This window comes from Xiphophorus maculatus, chromosome 3 (assembly GCF_002775205.1).
Source record: "Xiphophorus maculatus strain JP 163 A chromosome 3, X_maculatus-5.0-male, whole genome shotgun sequence".
NCBI classification, from domain to species: Eukaryota; Metazoa; Chordata; class Actinopteri; order Cyprinodontiformes; family Poeciliidae; genus Xiphophorus; species Xiphophorus maculatus.
Window position 1 is genome coordinate 7539416 of NC_036445.1, and position 17138 is coordinate 7556553.

The window sequence follows — 17138 nt, forward strand, 5'->3', positions numbered from 1 at the left end:
AGTCCCCTATCTTCATCAGTCATTCGGGTTCGGGCTGACAGACTACCTATCACCAGTGCCAGATTGTATCACAGAGGCATCAGAGGTTGGTGAGGCAAGAAAATTGGGCTCAGGAGAGAGATCTTTCACTGTGCGACGGACCTCGTTAGACCCGGTGTTATCCAAAAACAAGTAACATGACCACAACGTCTTTAACACTGCATTACACAAGCGCTCCCAAGGTGTTCCCAAACAACAGATTTAAAGGATGGCTCTGGAAGTGGAAAAAATAAATAACTGCCAAACCTTACACTCTGCTAATAATGCTTTTATTTGCTTTATGCTAACCTGTTTTAGGTCTTCTGCCTTTAAAAGCAGAAGATTTGTAGTAATTTATAATGATATAATTTCTTTATGTGACAGAAAAACTTGCATTTGGCTTTGGGAACATATAGTTTCTATATCCCATGTAAATACAGGCACACATTTGTCTGTTTTGGAGTTTATGTTCTCAAAATACCAAACCAATGACCGGTTCTGGCATCATCTCCATGCATAATTTCCCAGGCAGTTTAAGAATTCAAACCACCGACTTTCAGCCTCGTTTCCTTAACTCCAACTCTACTTCCACCCTCATATGGGGCCTCTGTAGCGTAAATGATTTATGGGTGACCCTTGTTCGAGTTCTCTCTGCACACAGGGGACATATTTATGTAAGCTCGGGAAGTATCACTGCAGAGAAACGGGGCGGACGCGAAGACTCGCGCCACTGGCATTAGGGAGTGCAAGTCCCAGACGGCCTCATCCACATAATGATTTAGTCCTGGGAGTCCGTCCCTCGTAAATCCAGGCGTCGACCTCGACTCCGTGCAGGAAGACAGTGTTAATATTCCACCCCTGGGTGCAGTGTGCGTTTGGTTGGGGAAGCATTAGGGAAACAACGGTGCTGCAGGTGCAAGAAGATTCATGGAGTCGAACCCCAGATGGTTCTGCTTGGCACGCAGCCCCGAGAAAACTCTGACACAAACCAAGAAAATTCCTGCGGGATCGAAGTCAGGCGCTGGGAATGTATGGGGAAACACCAAAACATCTGCGTTAAGTGCGAGTTCTCTCTATTACACACCAAACACTGCAAAAACTCACCAAATACTTTTCTTCTAGTTTCAAGCGCAAATAACTGAGAAATAAGACAAAACTAACTGAAAAGTAACTTTTCAGGAAGACATGGGAGATTGTTTTGAGTCAATAATTCCCTAATATTCATGAAACCGGCAGATTATTTCACTTATAACATGGGAAAAATATGTTATTATAAATGAAACAATCTACCAACAGAACAAGCAATTTTTCATCAATAAAAGGGAATTATTGACTTAAAACAATCTCCTGTGTGTTGCTGAAAAGTTACTTTTAAGTTAGTTTTGTCTTATTTCAAATGCTATAAGATATTTTATCTTAATTCAGGTTCATCTCATAAGTTATTTACACACACAAACACTTTTTAATATACATATCTATAGGTCACATAAATTACACAATATAAACATATAAAATATTTTTGGTCTAGTTTCTAGTGCACATGTTTTGTTATACTTGGAAGACAAAACTAAATGATATAAATTATTTATTTATAATAATTTATTTAACTTAAATAAATAAATAAACACATACATCATTTATTTATTTATTTATGTGTATTAAATTTATTAATCTTGGACTTGAGTCCGAATTTTGTACCACAGACAAGCAAAGATGATAAAAAATCCTTGAATTCTTGAATATTTGCACTAAAAACTAGACCAAAATTACTTGGTAATATTTTGTGTTTTTGCAGTGTTTAGACTGTTACAAACACAAACGTTGGTTAAAATTTAACCAAAAATACAACAAATAAGGTCAGAATCAGAATCCCCCAGTTATACAGAATAATGACGGGATTAAAACGCTCCATTCGGCTTCAAAACATTTTATTGGATTACTGAGATTATTTGGAAATGTCAAACAATACCTGTTGGGTCTGAAACCACCCAACCGCAAAAAGCATAAAAGTAAATAACTTTCATACTTTGGGTTTAAAACTCCTGAAGCAGCGATAAATCAACCAGATTAGTTGTTTGCTTTAATTAATGCCTGCTTTGACAGATGGTTTGTTTCTCAGAACCATCTGTGAAGAGTGAAGACATCTTGATTTGTAATGGTGTCGATATTTACAGCTGCTGACAGCTGGGAAAAAAACAAAACACTTCTAACAAAAACCACGCAGGTGAAAGCCGGGTAGAGGCTCCAGTTTTAGGACCGAAAATAAAAGTTAGATTTGAGACAACATATAATCTAATGAGTTTTGACAGTTTTGTAAATGTTCTTTTATCAAATGGATCAAACATGTAGCACTTGAGCCATTGCAGACATTTGTTGAGAGAGAAAGCGGCAGTAGACCATGACTTGCATCAAAATATTTATTTCAAGGTATAAAAACGGGCCAAACATGAACCAGACCTGAACTCATTTTTAAATATTGTAATTGTGTTTGATTCAGTAGTTTTAAATACATTGTTTTATATCTTTTTTTGATCATTTTATTGTTTTTACTGTTGATCTTAACTCTTAAACCATTTCACATAACTCTTAAAGCTGCAGCATGCAACTTTTATATAAATTATTTTTTACATATTTGATAAAACTATCACCATGTTGTGATAGTATAGAAAGAGACAATCAGTGAAAAACAAATTGTGCTCTTCTGTCTTCTCCTGGTGCTAATCCGAAACAACCAATCAGATCCAAGAGGCAGGTCTTAGCGCTGTCAATCATTCTGAGCTCCCAATCTTGTTGTGAATGCTACACTAGTTAGCATGGCCACAGATATGATGTCAGACTGTTTTTTCCATCATTAGCACATTGAACAGAGAATACATGAGGATGATTGACAGCACTAAGAACCTCCCCTGGCTCTGATTGGTTGTTTCCGGTTGGAAGCGATGTATTTCTTCAGACGGCAATATTAGCTCAGGAAGGAGGAAGAAGAAATCAATCTTTCCACAGATTATCTGTCTTATATTATATGATCACAACACGGTAACATTTTTAACAAATATGTAAAGAAGATATTTTCTATAAAAGTTACATATTGCAACTTTAAAGGTGGTGGTTGTGAATTAGCTGCGGCTATAAACGTTGTGATGCAGACATTAGATTGTCTTGATCTATGTTTCTTGCCTCTGTATCTATCAAATAAGTAAATAAACAAACCAAAAATGCATAAAAATGACTGAGAGATAATTCGTTAAAAGACCAAAATGGTGAAAGTGAAATATTTGTGAGCTGGAGTCTGGACTCTGCAGGCTTAAAAATCACATTTTCAAGTTTAACATTGTTTAATCTGAAAATAAAATTATTATGGTGTTAGTAAAACAACGGTTTGTGTGTTGTGTGTGTTATAGATGACTTTATGTTAAATTTTATGTAATTTCTTTTTGGATGGTTGTTATTTTGCTCTTGTTTCTATCTATATCTATCTTTAAAATTCCTGAAATCATCAGAAATTATTAAAAATGTTTCTTTACAGGATATATTCTGTACAATTCAACTGAAAAAGGACAAAAATATCCATTAACCTGTTTAGATAGATTTGTACACATCATTATTTCACCTTTTGGCTGATTTTATCACTATAGTTGCCACTATGGACATATTTTCCACTCACTAACTTCCACTTTCCTTCGTTTCTCTCACCTTTTTCCAGAAAACCGCCATCTGGATCGAACCCCTACGATTCAGATCTGACATCTTCATTTCATTTCAGCAGATATTTTAAAGCTTTATCACCGCCTCATGAGCATTTCTCTCAGGTGGGTCTTGCCACAGAACATGACAGGTGTTTGTTGTGCAGTACAAACATTTGTTTTGTAGTTTTCACCACCCTGACGTATGAATAATGCAGCAGATCGTTGCCACATGTAGAGCCCAAACTTTTTTTATAGAAATGTTTGCAGTACTATTGTTTTAAAATAAATATACAAATATAAATGGGATTTCTTTGTTGCCACTCTGCAGACTGCAGCCCTGGCTAAGGCTAACAAATAACAGATGTGAGGACGATCCTCCAAGGACAGGTGAACTTTATTTCGGGTTAATCAGAGTCACTATAATCGATGAGAACTAGAGACGACCAAAGGCTAAAACTGCGTTAAATCTGCTGGAATAACGACGATAATTTACGCTTCTGCACATTTGCATAACTAACTTGCATGTTCAGCTAAAGGAAAAGGTAAGCCCAAATATTTTAATTCAACTAAAAAGAAACCGATATCTCCAAAAAAATTAGCTTTAAACATATTTACATGCTTTCTTCTGTTATTTTAATAAAAATAGGAGACAAAAAACTGTTTTTAGGGGTTCATTCACACCAGTCCTGTTTAGTCCGCTTTAGTTGAAATCTAGTTCATTTGTCTAGAAAGTTTGGTTCGTTTTGCGAAGGTGTAAAAAACTGAAGCGGAACAAAAAACTGAACTCTGGTCCACATAAAAACCTAGCTCTATGTTCGGTTGGAGTGAACTCTGGTGCAGTTTCAATTACATGTTTATTTTTTAAATATAATCTCCAATTGCAATATTTAAAAAAATTTAAACTTTTTAAAAGTTCCATATTTTAAAAGTTTCATATTTTCCATAAAATATGGAAACATAAGTTTCTATATTTTAAAATGGAAACTTGGGGAACATCATAAGTAGCTGCGTTACAAATCAGTGCAAAGCTTTGTTGATATCCCACTACTGTTGTAAAGATCCATTAAATAAGAATCACACGTGAATAAGTTTATTCCAGCAATGTCGTTAAAAGAACATCCCATCGTCATCCTGCCACTTCCTGTCGTCTTCATCGTCGTTTCCAGCAGTAGTAATGTCCGATTGTGGATCCCGACTCGTGATGCAGTTCACTCTATTGCAGTTTTGCAAAATACACTAATTTTGAAACAGACGAGAAATCACCTCATCCTAGCACAAAAAAACTTTAATTGAAAAACTTTGAAGGTTTTTAAATCATTTCCATTTCATAATTCCAATTTGAACAGTTGTACTGTAGATTGAAACACAGCTACTGAGGGAACAAGAAATCACTGGACATCTATCTTCCTTAAGCGTCGTTCTATTTTCTACTTTAGTCAAGGAATCCTCCTTTGTTTTACTACGACTAATGCAACAGGCTTTAACTCTTTTCTTTGCCGGGCACAAATGTTTACCCGGCTCCCTTTCATGTTAGGAACTTCCTCCTCAGTCGTGCATGTCACCATCGGGGTTTAATTTAGGTGGCTTTTCAAAAAAAAAACAAAAAAAAAACATCTGTTATTTTACTGCCTGACCTCATACAGGCCTCGCAGCATTTTTATATGCAATTTACATCTTGAAAAATGCAAATATTAGAAACATGCAGATGAATTCTGAGTGAAATGTAGTAAAAAGTCTGATTTAATGGTTTTTCAGTTTGTTGTCCTGGTTTTTAAGACCTGACTGTAAAGTACAGCGTATTGTTTTTAGGTTAATTCAATTTAATCGAGAGTCTAATGGTCTCCTTAGGATTAGAGGGAGTCTACAAACCGCACTAATGTGCAGTAAAGTGCCTCAGCCCCGAGGATCTTTACCTCAGCCAGGCTGTGTCAGCATTATTATGATCATCGGCTCAACATTTGCGCTCATGTGTCTGAAAACTTCTGACAGAGTTTTGTAGCCATCTGCAGTTTGTTCAGGTGACTTTCCCCCGCAGATTTGTCAAACCAAGAGGTGACAAATTCAATTAACCTCAAATCTCAAACACATCATAAAGGCTCAATCCGTTCAGCATTGAAATCCTGATTTTCATTTTTATTTATTTTTATTCCCCCTCTCCAATCCAAGCCAAAATCTAAAACACGTCCTGCTGTTTTTAACTGCAACGTTCTGTCTTGAATTCCCAAATTGAGTAGTAATTCCTCTTTTAAGATGAGCACATGGGCAGTTAAAGTTGAAATATTTTGTTGTCGCCTCAAAGAACCCGAAGCACATGGCAGCAGCCGGGAATCAGAAACAGATTGTGGGCGTCTAATGTTTCTCTCTCCCATTTTAATCACAAAAAAAAAAAAAAATCACAGAAACAGTCTTTTTGTTTCAGACCTCCGTAAACGATCGCACTGCGGCGGATATTTCACAGAACTTAAACACTAAGATGAACGAACGCTGGGATTCGTCGGATTGCATCTTATTGTTCCAGTTCAGAGGGTTAAAAAGCCCAGCAGCCTAAAGTGAATTATCAGGGGCTGCTGCGCAGTCATGTTGGACAGAAATGCAGTCCGGTCCAGCAGGTGTGACCCGCTGGAAGGTAATCGGCTGGCGCTGTGGTGGTCTCCAGCTTTGATCGGCCCCCGTCGTTCTGTCAGCTCACATGCTTCCCCTCAGGAACACAATTTACAGTCTATTACTGAAGATGTTTACGGCACACGGGTAAATCTGGAAACCAGACCCAGAGCAACTGCAGTTATTTATCGTTTGAAAGTCAGCAGAAGAAAGTACGAACAGTATTGACCTTTGGTAAAAATGTCATGTAATCATTCCAGGCGCCATGATGGACGTCGGGAGGGAGTTTTGAACAGAACGACTGAAATTGTTTTCCCAAGTTGTTTCTGCCAGTTTATTCATGGCTTCTACTTGTTGGAGTCGAGGTAATTTGTCTGTGAACGTAACACACCTGGTTGGGGCTCAAAGACGGAGGTTTTTATAAAAGTTGGAAACAGCTAGCTTAGAAACCGACCCGTAGTTCCTCCTGAATTACAGACTCTGCCTGAATTCACACCATGATTCACATCACAGTCATAAACAGTGTTTCTCTTTACACTGGAGCAACATTAAACGTACAAAAGACGAGATGCTAACCAGGCTACATGACGGTGCAGCATTGTCTCCATGGTTACTAATGGTTAGACCTGTACCCTTTCCATAGTGCGATGTTTGATATCTTTCTACAAATATTTACTTATAAAGTATATGAACGTTAATCTTCTTAAAAAGTGTTCGCTGAAAATCACCGAGGGATGACAGTCATTATGATTGACTGCTATCCTTCGCCGCTGTATCTTTCTTCATTAAAAGTTATAAAATAAAATAAGTTTGGTTTGCATCTTTGTCGACCACGCAGCACCATATGACCATTTTCAGAGTGAAATCAAATAAATAAAAGTAATATTAGGCTACAGATGTCTGTCTAGCTTTAAAGAGGCGCGCTGATTGTTTTGACGTCTGTCATGGCGGAGTGGGCGGAGCTCTGGAGAGTGTGACGTCACTCGCAAAGGGTCAATTAGGGCCTTACTAAGACAAAAAAATAAACAAAAGTATTTGAATGAAGTCATAATATTACAAAAATAAAATCATAGTATTACGAGGATAAAGTCGTCTTATGACTTTATTGTAATAACGCTGACCGTTCCAAAAGCAAGGAGAGGACTACAGCGCAAGGCATTCTGGGTAAATACAACCAAAACAAAGAGAAATGGCTCATAGTCTTCAGTTTTCACTCCACAACTTTGTTTTTTTTAATTATTTAAAAGAAGTTATGAATCACCTTAAACTGCTGCTGCGCCAGTTACTCTGCAGGCTGTTGCTAGGTAACCAAAGAATGAGCGAGTTGCTAGGTAACCAGAGTGAGTTAGTAGATTTCACCAACTTTGCTTTTTGCTTATTGTCCAGCCAAGACAACATTTAGTCACAAGTAGATTTTAAGCAGCAGAAAGAAACTTGTTTTAAGTAAATAACTCCTCCAAATTGATTTTTTTTTAAAAGCATCTGGTAGATTATTTAACTTATAAAAAGGTATTTTTCTCATGGTGTAAGTGAAATAATCTTTTTGTTGACTAAAAACAAACTCTAATATCTTGCTGAAATGTTCCTTGTACGTTTTGTCATATTTCAGGTGTATTAAGATGTTTGCACTAAATAGTAGACCAAAAAAACTCCCTCTTCTGTCTCTTTCTTGTTGCCAAATCCTGAATCCTACAGTAGAAATGAACCGCATTCATCATCAGCAGACACCAGAAATCAGAAATCACCAGATAAATCCTAACTTTCAGAGTCACGCTGAAGGCTCAATTTGCCTTCCTGCATCACTAATCTAAGTACAGTGACTGAGAGGTGGATGGGCTCCAGCTGTCAGACAACCAACATTGTTTATACTCAAAAAACACATTAAAGCTTTTCTCAAACAGACAAAAGGGCCATTTGACTTGCCGTGTTATGTGCTTTGTCAAGGAGCACGTTTCCATTAAACCAGTGACAGTAACACTGACTGGGCTGCGAAGGAGTCGGGAGTCAGGAGAGAGGCCGGCGTGTCACAGGACTACAAAGCAATTTCCCACCGTGCAGATCTGAGCAGAGAATCGATGAATCACATTCCTGATTACTCTGCGGGGGGAAATGGAGTTTGTATTGTTTCTCTGAGACAAATGTAGGTTCCATGTGGGATTGATCTTATTTTCAGGACCAAAGAAAGACAACTCAAAACACACACACACACACGGATCGCATCAGTCTAACACCCGGCTCTTTTAAGCTGAAACCACTTTTCCTCCTTTCACTTTTCTCTTTCATTACACTCTCAAACTCTCCTCTTCCCCCCGGTTTCCTCTCATTCTCCTCTTCGCTGTGCTTCAATTCTTTCAAGGTGGCAATTTCAATAAGTGTTCTGCGACTGAATCAATTGAAAGTTGCAGAGCAATTCTAAAAGTTCTTCTAGGCCCACTCTCCTATTTTCCCCCTTTTCTGCAAAACCGGCCACTGTAAATATGCCAGACACAAAACCTTACCAAGTATTTTTAATCTGGTTTCAAATATCTTGGACACTTGAAAACAGACAAAACTAACTCAAAGGTGGCCTGTTTTAAGTGAATATATTCTTAATATTGATGAAAAAATACCACTTCCATCGGCAGATTATTTCACCAATAACAAGACATGTTTTCCTGTCATAAGCGAAATAATCTGCCAGTGAAACTCGTATTTGTCATCAATATTAAGGAGTTATTTACTTAAAACAACGTCCTATGTCTTGTTAAAATATTGCTTACAAGTTAGTTCACTTGGAATAAGGCAAAACTAACTAAAACTAACTAACTAACTAAGATGCAACAGCTTTTTAAGACAATAAGTCTTTAATTCTAATAAAGAGAACCCGTTCCATTGGCATTTTATTTAACTTATAACAAGACATTTTTCCTAAAAGTGAAATAAATGCCAGAACAAGAACTTTTTCATCAATATTAAGCAATTATTAACTTAAAACAAGTTCCTATATCTTGCTGAAAAGTTATTTGCAAGCTAGTTTTGTCTATTTGATGCGTAAACTAGACCAAAAAAGGTCAGATTTTGTGTTTTCCTTATACATATTACATTTTAAGTTAAGAAAAAAAAGAAATAGAAATTCCAGCTGCATTAGATATGTTTTGATTAACTGTCTAGATTTAGATGTCCTTTAAGATTCAGATGCTCTGAAATAAATATTCTGCTCTGTCACCTGTTAAGATCCAGACTCTTGATTCGTGTCACTGCAGGGCCAGAAACTTGGGATGAATTTGAAGGGAATATGCTTTGATAAAACTGCGAGACGTGGAAACGTGAGCCCAGAATCTGTCAGATAGATGAGAACAAACGATCTGGGTCCATAAATGGGCAAACGCAGCACAAAAATAAACAGAGAAAATGGTAATGTCATGGGCAATCTAATCTAAAGTAGGTGCTTTCAGGAAGATTTGGGATATCTGAGGATATATTTAGTTTCTTTGAAAAAAAATTACATGTCACTTCTTTATCAGGACTCCAATATTGTCAGGTCTAAATACCTATTAGAGACAATTAAACAAATACAGGAAAGACAAGAGAGTTAGATTCTTTGTTTCTCGCGAGGAGAGCAGACAGAGATGTGTTTACAGTTACAAATCTCCGACCACTCTGCAACACATCTGTCTGTTCCTCTCTTTTATTGATCTTTAGGAACCCTGCCACAAGGGGCGCTGCAACTCTAAAAGGGTGGAGTCAAAGCATTCATCACATGGTTGCAGCGCTAAATAACATTCACTTCTAGACACATGTTATCTATACTCTAGATCCCTTTTGCTTCCAAGAACGGCGTTGAATAAGACACGTTGCATAGCTTCAAAGCAACGGCTTTGTATCACAAAGAAGCACAGAGCAGAGTTTATTGTCAGGCCTGTAAAACTCTGCTGGGAGCAATTAACACCTCTGTCTTGTAGGAAGTCCTGCAGGGCAACAGCTGCTGAGAGTAGCTGTCACCCCTATTTCCCAGGGAAGTCTCAGGATAGAATCAAAGTTATTTAACACACAGAAACATTATCTAAATGTAACTACAAGGCTACATGATACAACAAATATTTGATAATTACTAATACAATTTACCTAACAAATATATCAGACAAAACCCTGCAGACAAGTTTTAATATGCAGATACTATATTAGAAACAAAACACACATTTTTTGGTGCACATTCAAAAAAATACCAAAAACTGAACACAGTTTCCATCATGATGGCATGAGGCTCTCTGACCTGTGGCTGTCCTCCTTTAAAACACTACTGCATGTGATAAGAATGAAATCTGTTCAGGAATAACCTCAAGCTGCGCTAATCTGCCTCATCTGTGGCTCCCAGAACCGTTTCAATTCATTTCTGTCTGCAGAACAAAAAACTCCTCCCCGCTGGAACAGCTTGATCCTTCCTTAGACTCAAACACGGAGTTTATTTGACAAACAATTCGTTCCCGATCACATTTCCAGTTCAAGACCAATTACTTTCTCTACTCTCTTTGTTGTTATGACCAGTTTCAATTAATTCTGGTGCAGCTACACTGATGCAATACAGTGTAACTTTAAAAGTTGAGCAGGTTCTTGCTATAATGCATAAGATATGTTTGTGGATTTAATTGTTCATTATTAACATATCATTGGCGAAAGGCAGAATGGCATTACTGTTCCTTGGTCAGTTTAGTTCATTTCAAATAAAAGCTACTATTTGACCACAGCTTTAATTTGATCCGAGTTGGCAGGTTTCTGCTTATAATAATCAAAAGTGGACCGTTTAGGATAAAAATGTAGCATTAGGGGCGTCTGCAGGATATTATTGGAGTGAAAAGACAAAACTATCACTGGACCTGACCTGCAAGAGCAGAACCACATCTCCAAAGTGCATCATGTCGCACAAAACCAGCCAGAACTGCACACCCGGTAAAAAGCTCAGGTGGGATCCAAACGGCGGCTCCTGTCACTACGGGAGGGACCAAACTCTGCTGGTTCATCTTTAGCTCACAGAAAAAACACCAAACAAGCAAATAAACAAAAATAAACTGACCAATAACATTAAGGCTTCGGCGTTCCCATCCCAGACTCACACAGATGTGGGCTACGTACAAAATGTTTTGACACAAAAGATCAATTTTTCTCCACAATTTCATTAATAGTAAAGAGGTTTAGATGACAAAAAAAATCAGAAACCTTTTTTTTCTTTATCTACTTAAATGACAGCCGTACAGCTGCAGGATTTTACTGCCTAGCAAAGAAGGAAAAACAAGCATAAACACTTCGCACTTTACTACACCAGTCACAATAATCGCATGAAGAAATAAAACAAATTCAATAATTTCCTTTTGCATTATTTATCGTTTTTCTCTTTCTACCAAAAACTGGATGACTAAAGTCTTCATTCTGGTGCTTTGATCTCAACTATCATTTTTTTTATTGTTGTTCACAGAGGCTTCATAATTATTTGCTGTTTTGTTTCTTTATTTTGGATATTTAAAACAAGAAAAACAAGTTCCAGTGTTAAATGTTCGCTATTATTTAAAGTTTATTGATATTTGAGAATATGTTCTTGCCATTATTACCATTAACTTAGATGAAAATGGTCTTAAAATGTAACTTCTGGGACAATTTATTATCCAGATCAATTTGTTACCATGACTTTACTCAACTGAACTTGAACCTCTCCTTTTTTATCATTTGCTTCATTTTTAACTACTAACCCACTTTTCTGGATAAAATGTGTTATTTTGTTTTTTATTCTTATATCCAGAGCCACAAGTGCCACAATTGCATGAACAAATAGGTAATTATTTAAATATGTGCTCATTTAAATAAAAAAAACAAAAACTGGAGTGTTGGCAGTAGAGTTTGCAGGAAAAACCAAACCAGCTGCTCTCGCCTTGCCTTTGTGCTTGTTCTCCTCAAACCAAAAACTCCTCGTAAAGAAGCTTTCCACCTCATTGCTCTCTTTACACATGCACTTACATGCTTCAAGTCGTCTTCTGTGGCTTGCAGTCATATTTTCTGCAGGATTTTATTGTGTAGCGGTGCCCCACCGGGGCAAAGGGAACAGAGAGCGCGAGAACAAACATCCATTCTCCGCCTCTGGCCATGGACTCCCTGATTTTTGTCTGTCACTCATCCCAGAACAAGACTGTGCAGCGCTTTGACAAGAGCCTTTGGTATTATTGTCATTTCACGCAGGTGCGGGCACGCTTCCACCATTTCTTCTGTTTTGTCCCTTTTTCCTCTTCCCAACACATGAAAAATGAATTTAATAGCATGTATCTTGCCATGATTAAGTGTATTCTCACTCCTGCGGTGCATTAATGGAAGAACTGTCATCATCAGGGTAATATCATGTGTTTTTTTCTTTTATTTTTCAAAAAGAAACAGGGGAACATAAATGTTTATTGAGCCCTGGAGGCACGTAAGCAAATGTGACCTCATCTGAGCCGATGTAAAGCGTCTGCTTTCAGAGGGGAGTGCAGATGGAAAGATCTGTAAATCACAGAATCCGCTTCGCTCGGTCAAACAGCTGGGCGGTTTCTGTGCACGATTACAGCACGATCACAAATCTCCAGCATCTAATGCGCTGCTCGGGCCTCACAAACGCACAATGATTTGCTTCATGTGTTTTACGGTTTTCAATCCGCGGCTCTTAAGTACGACGGCGCATTTGAGCCATGTGAGATGGAGGAGAAAAAGTAAGTAAGGAAAACATTTCTACCAAAAATTTCCAATTCGTAGCAAAAAATAATCGCAGAACATTTCTGGAAAATAAACCTTGGAAATATCTGTGTTTAAAAGTAAAAAATTAGATAGAAAGAAAACTCAAATGTTCTTGTTTTTTCTAAAAAAATATATACTGTATATATGAGATTGATCGTTTTCTAGAAAATTTTTCACTTTTCAATCTCATAATTTTTCTTCTTTTGTAGAAAAAACAAAATTTGGACATTTTTCTTGTTCTTTTCAAGATAATTTCTGAGATTAATCTAAAAATTTTCTGGTTTTTCTAGAAGATTTCTGAGATTGATCTAAAACTATGAGGTTTTTTTCTAGCAAATTTTTGACTTTTCAGTCTGAAATTTTCTTTTTTTTGAAGAAAAAAAACAAGACTTGGAAATTTCTACATTTTCTTATTTTTTCTTGAAAATTTCTGATATTAATCTCTTTCCAGCAAATTTTGGACTTTTCAATTGCAGAAATTTTCTTCTTTTTTGTAGAGAAAAACAAGATTTTTCTATTTTTTCTATAAAACTTCCAATTTCAAGTTTTTTCTTCTGATAATATTTTTCTCGCAAATTTTTCACTTTTCAAAATGTCTCAGTTTTTCTTTAGAAGATTCTCTCTAGAAATGTTTTTGACAGTAATTTACTCCTCACTTATATATATATGTATATAATTCAAATTCAAAAATACTTTATTGATCCCAAAGATAAATGAAGTAATTGTTATTTTATTTCAGCCTTTCTCATGTTAACCAGCTGCTCCCTGTTGTAAACCAACCTGTTGCCATGGTTACACATCGTCACAATATTAAAACATGACGGTCTACATAGTTCTCATGTGACCTCACACATCTAGGAACTTTGTAGCCGACAGCCATCTTGGTAGGTGTCCACAACTAACTGTCATGACAGTTGCTATGGAGTTGCCATGACAACAGTAAGCAAGCCACATTCTCCGTCTCATATTGATCGATCCCGACAGCAGTGGTTTTGTTGATACATAATTTGGTCTAAAGTGTCAACATACTTTGTGTTGGTTTCGAATCCATAATTCATTTATGGTTTGCACTGTGCTTGCCTACCAAGATGGCGGCTCAGTGGCGCCGTTCAATTCTGATCCAGACTTGTGGGAATAATGTATGGTGAAAAATCCGTCCAGTTATACACAGTATCCAAAACAAGAAGAAATTGTTGTCCAAAAAAGGTATTTTCAACCCAGAAAGGCAGGAATGAAAGTTTGAAAAGGAAAAAATCTCAATAACACTATATATCGTCTTTTTCCTCCACCTTGATGGTTCCTATATGACCTGATTCAGTTTCTTCAGCTTTTGATTTCTTTTTTCCACAGCTTGTCATCCCCACGTCTGCGCGACACATCAGTCCCCGATTTAAGACTCGTGTCAGAGGCGCAGAGGATGAGCTGCATTCGGAAATCTGGAACCGTGAGGAAAGTTTGGAAAGCAAAAGACGAAAAAGCAAAAAAACCTAAAGAAAAGTTGGATAAAACAGTTACTATGAAAGATAAGGAGTGGTGTGTTCAAGTGTCTGTGTGCGCATGGAACCCAGAGGTGATTTCTTTGTGTTAATCCTGCACCATTTGGAGGGTTTGCAGTGTTTTACTCATTATCTGGAGAGAAGTCTGTTAAATACAGATTAGGCAGCGAAGGGATTCTGAACTTTCCCATGAAACAGAAACAATCCGTCTTCTCCTGGGTTATCGGGCGACTTCTCTGTGACGTCCCCACTCCCACTCTTTCATCTCTGTATTCCTTCCCACTTCCAACCAGCTGTGCTCCATATTTCACCCTCGCTTTCCAACAGATTTTTAAATGAATCCCTTAAATTTAAACAGAAAATTTGAGCCTTTTATCTACGTTTTCTTCTCTTCCTTGCGGAGCCATCTTTCTTTTGATAACCTCACTGATTTGAGCTGTCGCATATTTCCTCCTAATAACGTTTGACTTTCTAAACGAGACAGAAATGGATCCAAACATTCTGACTGGTCATGAATTCAGCGAGGTTCAGCCTCATGTTACGTTTGTGTTTAAGGAGGTTTCCATAGTTAGAATATCAATAACAACAACAAAAACTAATGAAAGATTGTCAACATGCAGAAATCTTGGTATGATTTGGCGCCACATAATAAACCAAATTTGAAATAAAAGAAGACTGATTCAATTCAACGTTTCACATTGGAGCAAAATTTAGAGCATTAAAGTTCAAAACCTACTAGAGTGCCTTCATCTAATCAAACCTTAAGCGAGACCTACTATGCAAAATTCACATGTTGCACATTTTTATAATTCCATTCGTTTCTCTACTGTTTTTAAAAACAATCCTTAAAAATCTTTTTTGGCAACAAGTTAACATTTTTGGTGTCTGGAAAACAAGTTGTTTAAAAAACCTCCTGCTTGTTGAGTCACACTCCACCGTTACCTAGCAACCTCAGCCAAGCCCAGACCGTTACTTAGCAACCCCAGAGCGTTACCTAGCAACCCAAGCAGAGTTCCAGCATGCAAATCGGCTCATTCTGGAAGCAGCTTGAAACAGGCAGACTAAAATCTTAATCTAATAATTACTTTATGCCAAAACATATTTTTTACAGACCATAGATCTATCCTAACCTGTTGAAAGAAGAGTAATAGGTCACTGTTACAATAATAAAGAGTTATTTGGGTTGAAGGGTTTTCTTTTGGTAACTTAGTTTTGTTCTCAATTCTAAATAGCAAAGATGTTCAACTTTAAGGTGTAAATTGCAAAAGAAATTAAAAAGTACACGTTCTCCTCTGCTTCTGCTTCGTTGCTGAACTTGTGAATGAACTAAACAGGATTTGCTTTTTCTTTGATAAGACCAGCTGGAACCTTTTGCTACAGCTAGCCTAGCAGTGAAACTAAGCTATGTTTATTTATTACCTAAACAATCCAATGCTTTCATCAAGCTACAGCTTACATAAACTGATTGAAATTAAGAGCCCATAAACCATTCTTGTCACTGACTAATAATCAAGCAACCTTTCATAGTAACGAGATTAAAACGTATAAATAAGACTAACGTCTCAAACCAGGAGTGTAAGTCAAGTCTCAGTTGTTAGTCGAGTCTTAACTCACTTATCTTGTTTTGTTTTGTACATAAACTTTATGATCCTACTACATAAATAAAATATTAATGTAACCACATCAAATGCAGTTATAGGTAAAAATAATAAAATCAGGAAATGAGAATTGAACACAAAGGAAGAATGTGACAGAAATCAATATTTACAAAGCTTTCCAAATCAATATCAGCCGTTTTAACATTAATTCATGGCGTATAAAAAGATTTCTCCTCATCAAATTATCACACAGATAAAAAAAAATTTCACAAAACTTCTTACTGTTGCAAAAAATTACAAATGGCAATGGTCCAATGTAGTTCAGTTCACAAAAAAAAGAGATTTATTTATGGAGATATTCCATAAGTAAAAGCATAAATAAAGTGCTCCTTCCAAAAGAGGAGGACAATAAATAAAGCTTTTAAAACCAAAGGTTTCACTGCACAAAACTCCACCGCTGAAGAAAACGTGTCAAAGAGAAAAAGTTCATACAAACATTCTAACTTGATCGTAGTCACAAAACAATGCAGTAAATTTACTTATTATCCAAATATTACGTGTCCTACAGATCCTGTATTAATCATACATGATCTGTATAAAACATATATAGGTTTTTAGATTGAAAAAAACTTTGTTTATAAATATGTTTTACCCAGAACTTCGCAAGTGGTGGTTTTAGCTTCACCCAGTTTAAATTTACTAAAGGAATGCTGTGTTATAAAATGCTTATTTTCTTATTATTATTGAGTTATTTACTCTTCTAATGTACTTCTCATGTGGTATAAAAAGGCTTATGTGGTTAAATGAAAATCTGCAGAATGTGGGAAATTTTTTATTCGATTAATCATCAGAATAATTGATAGATTAATTTGTAGCTAACGTTGTTGCAAATTAAAAGATCTGATAAAAATACAGAAGCAGAAACAAAGATGTCAGCTGTGTACTGATATGATGATAAATTTATAAGGTTTGAACAATATTTAGCCAGCAGATGACATGATATATTT

At 36.6% G+C, this 17138-nt stretch overlaps 1 protein-coding gene across 1 annotated transcript in view; it reads right to left on the reverse strand.

The window, feature by feature from the left end:
* znf385d (zinc finger protein 385D) overlaps positions 1-17138 on the reverse strand; it is a 97288-nt gene that overhangs the window by 61128 nt on the left and 19022 nt on the right. The window lies entirely within an intron of this gene.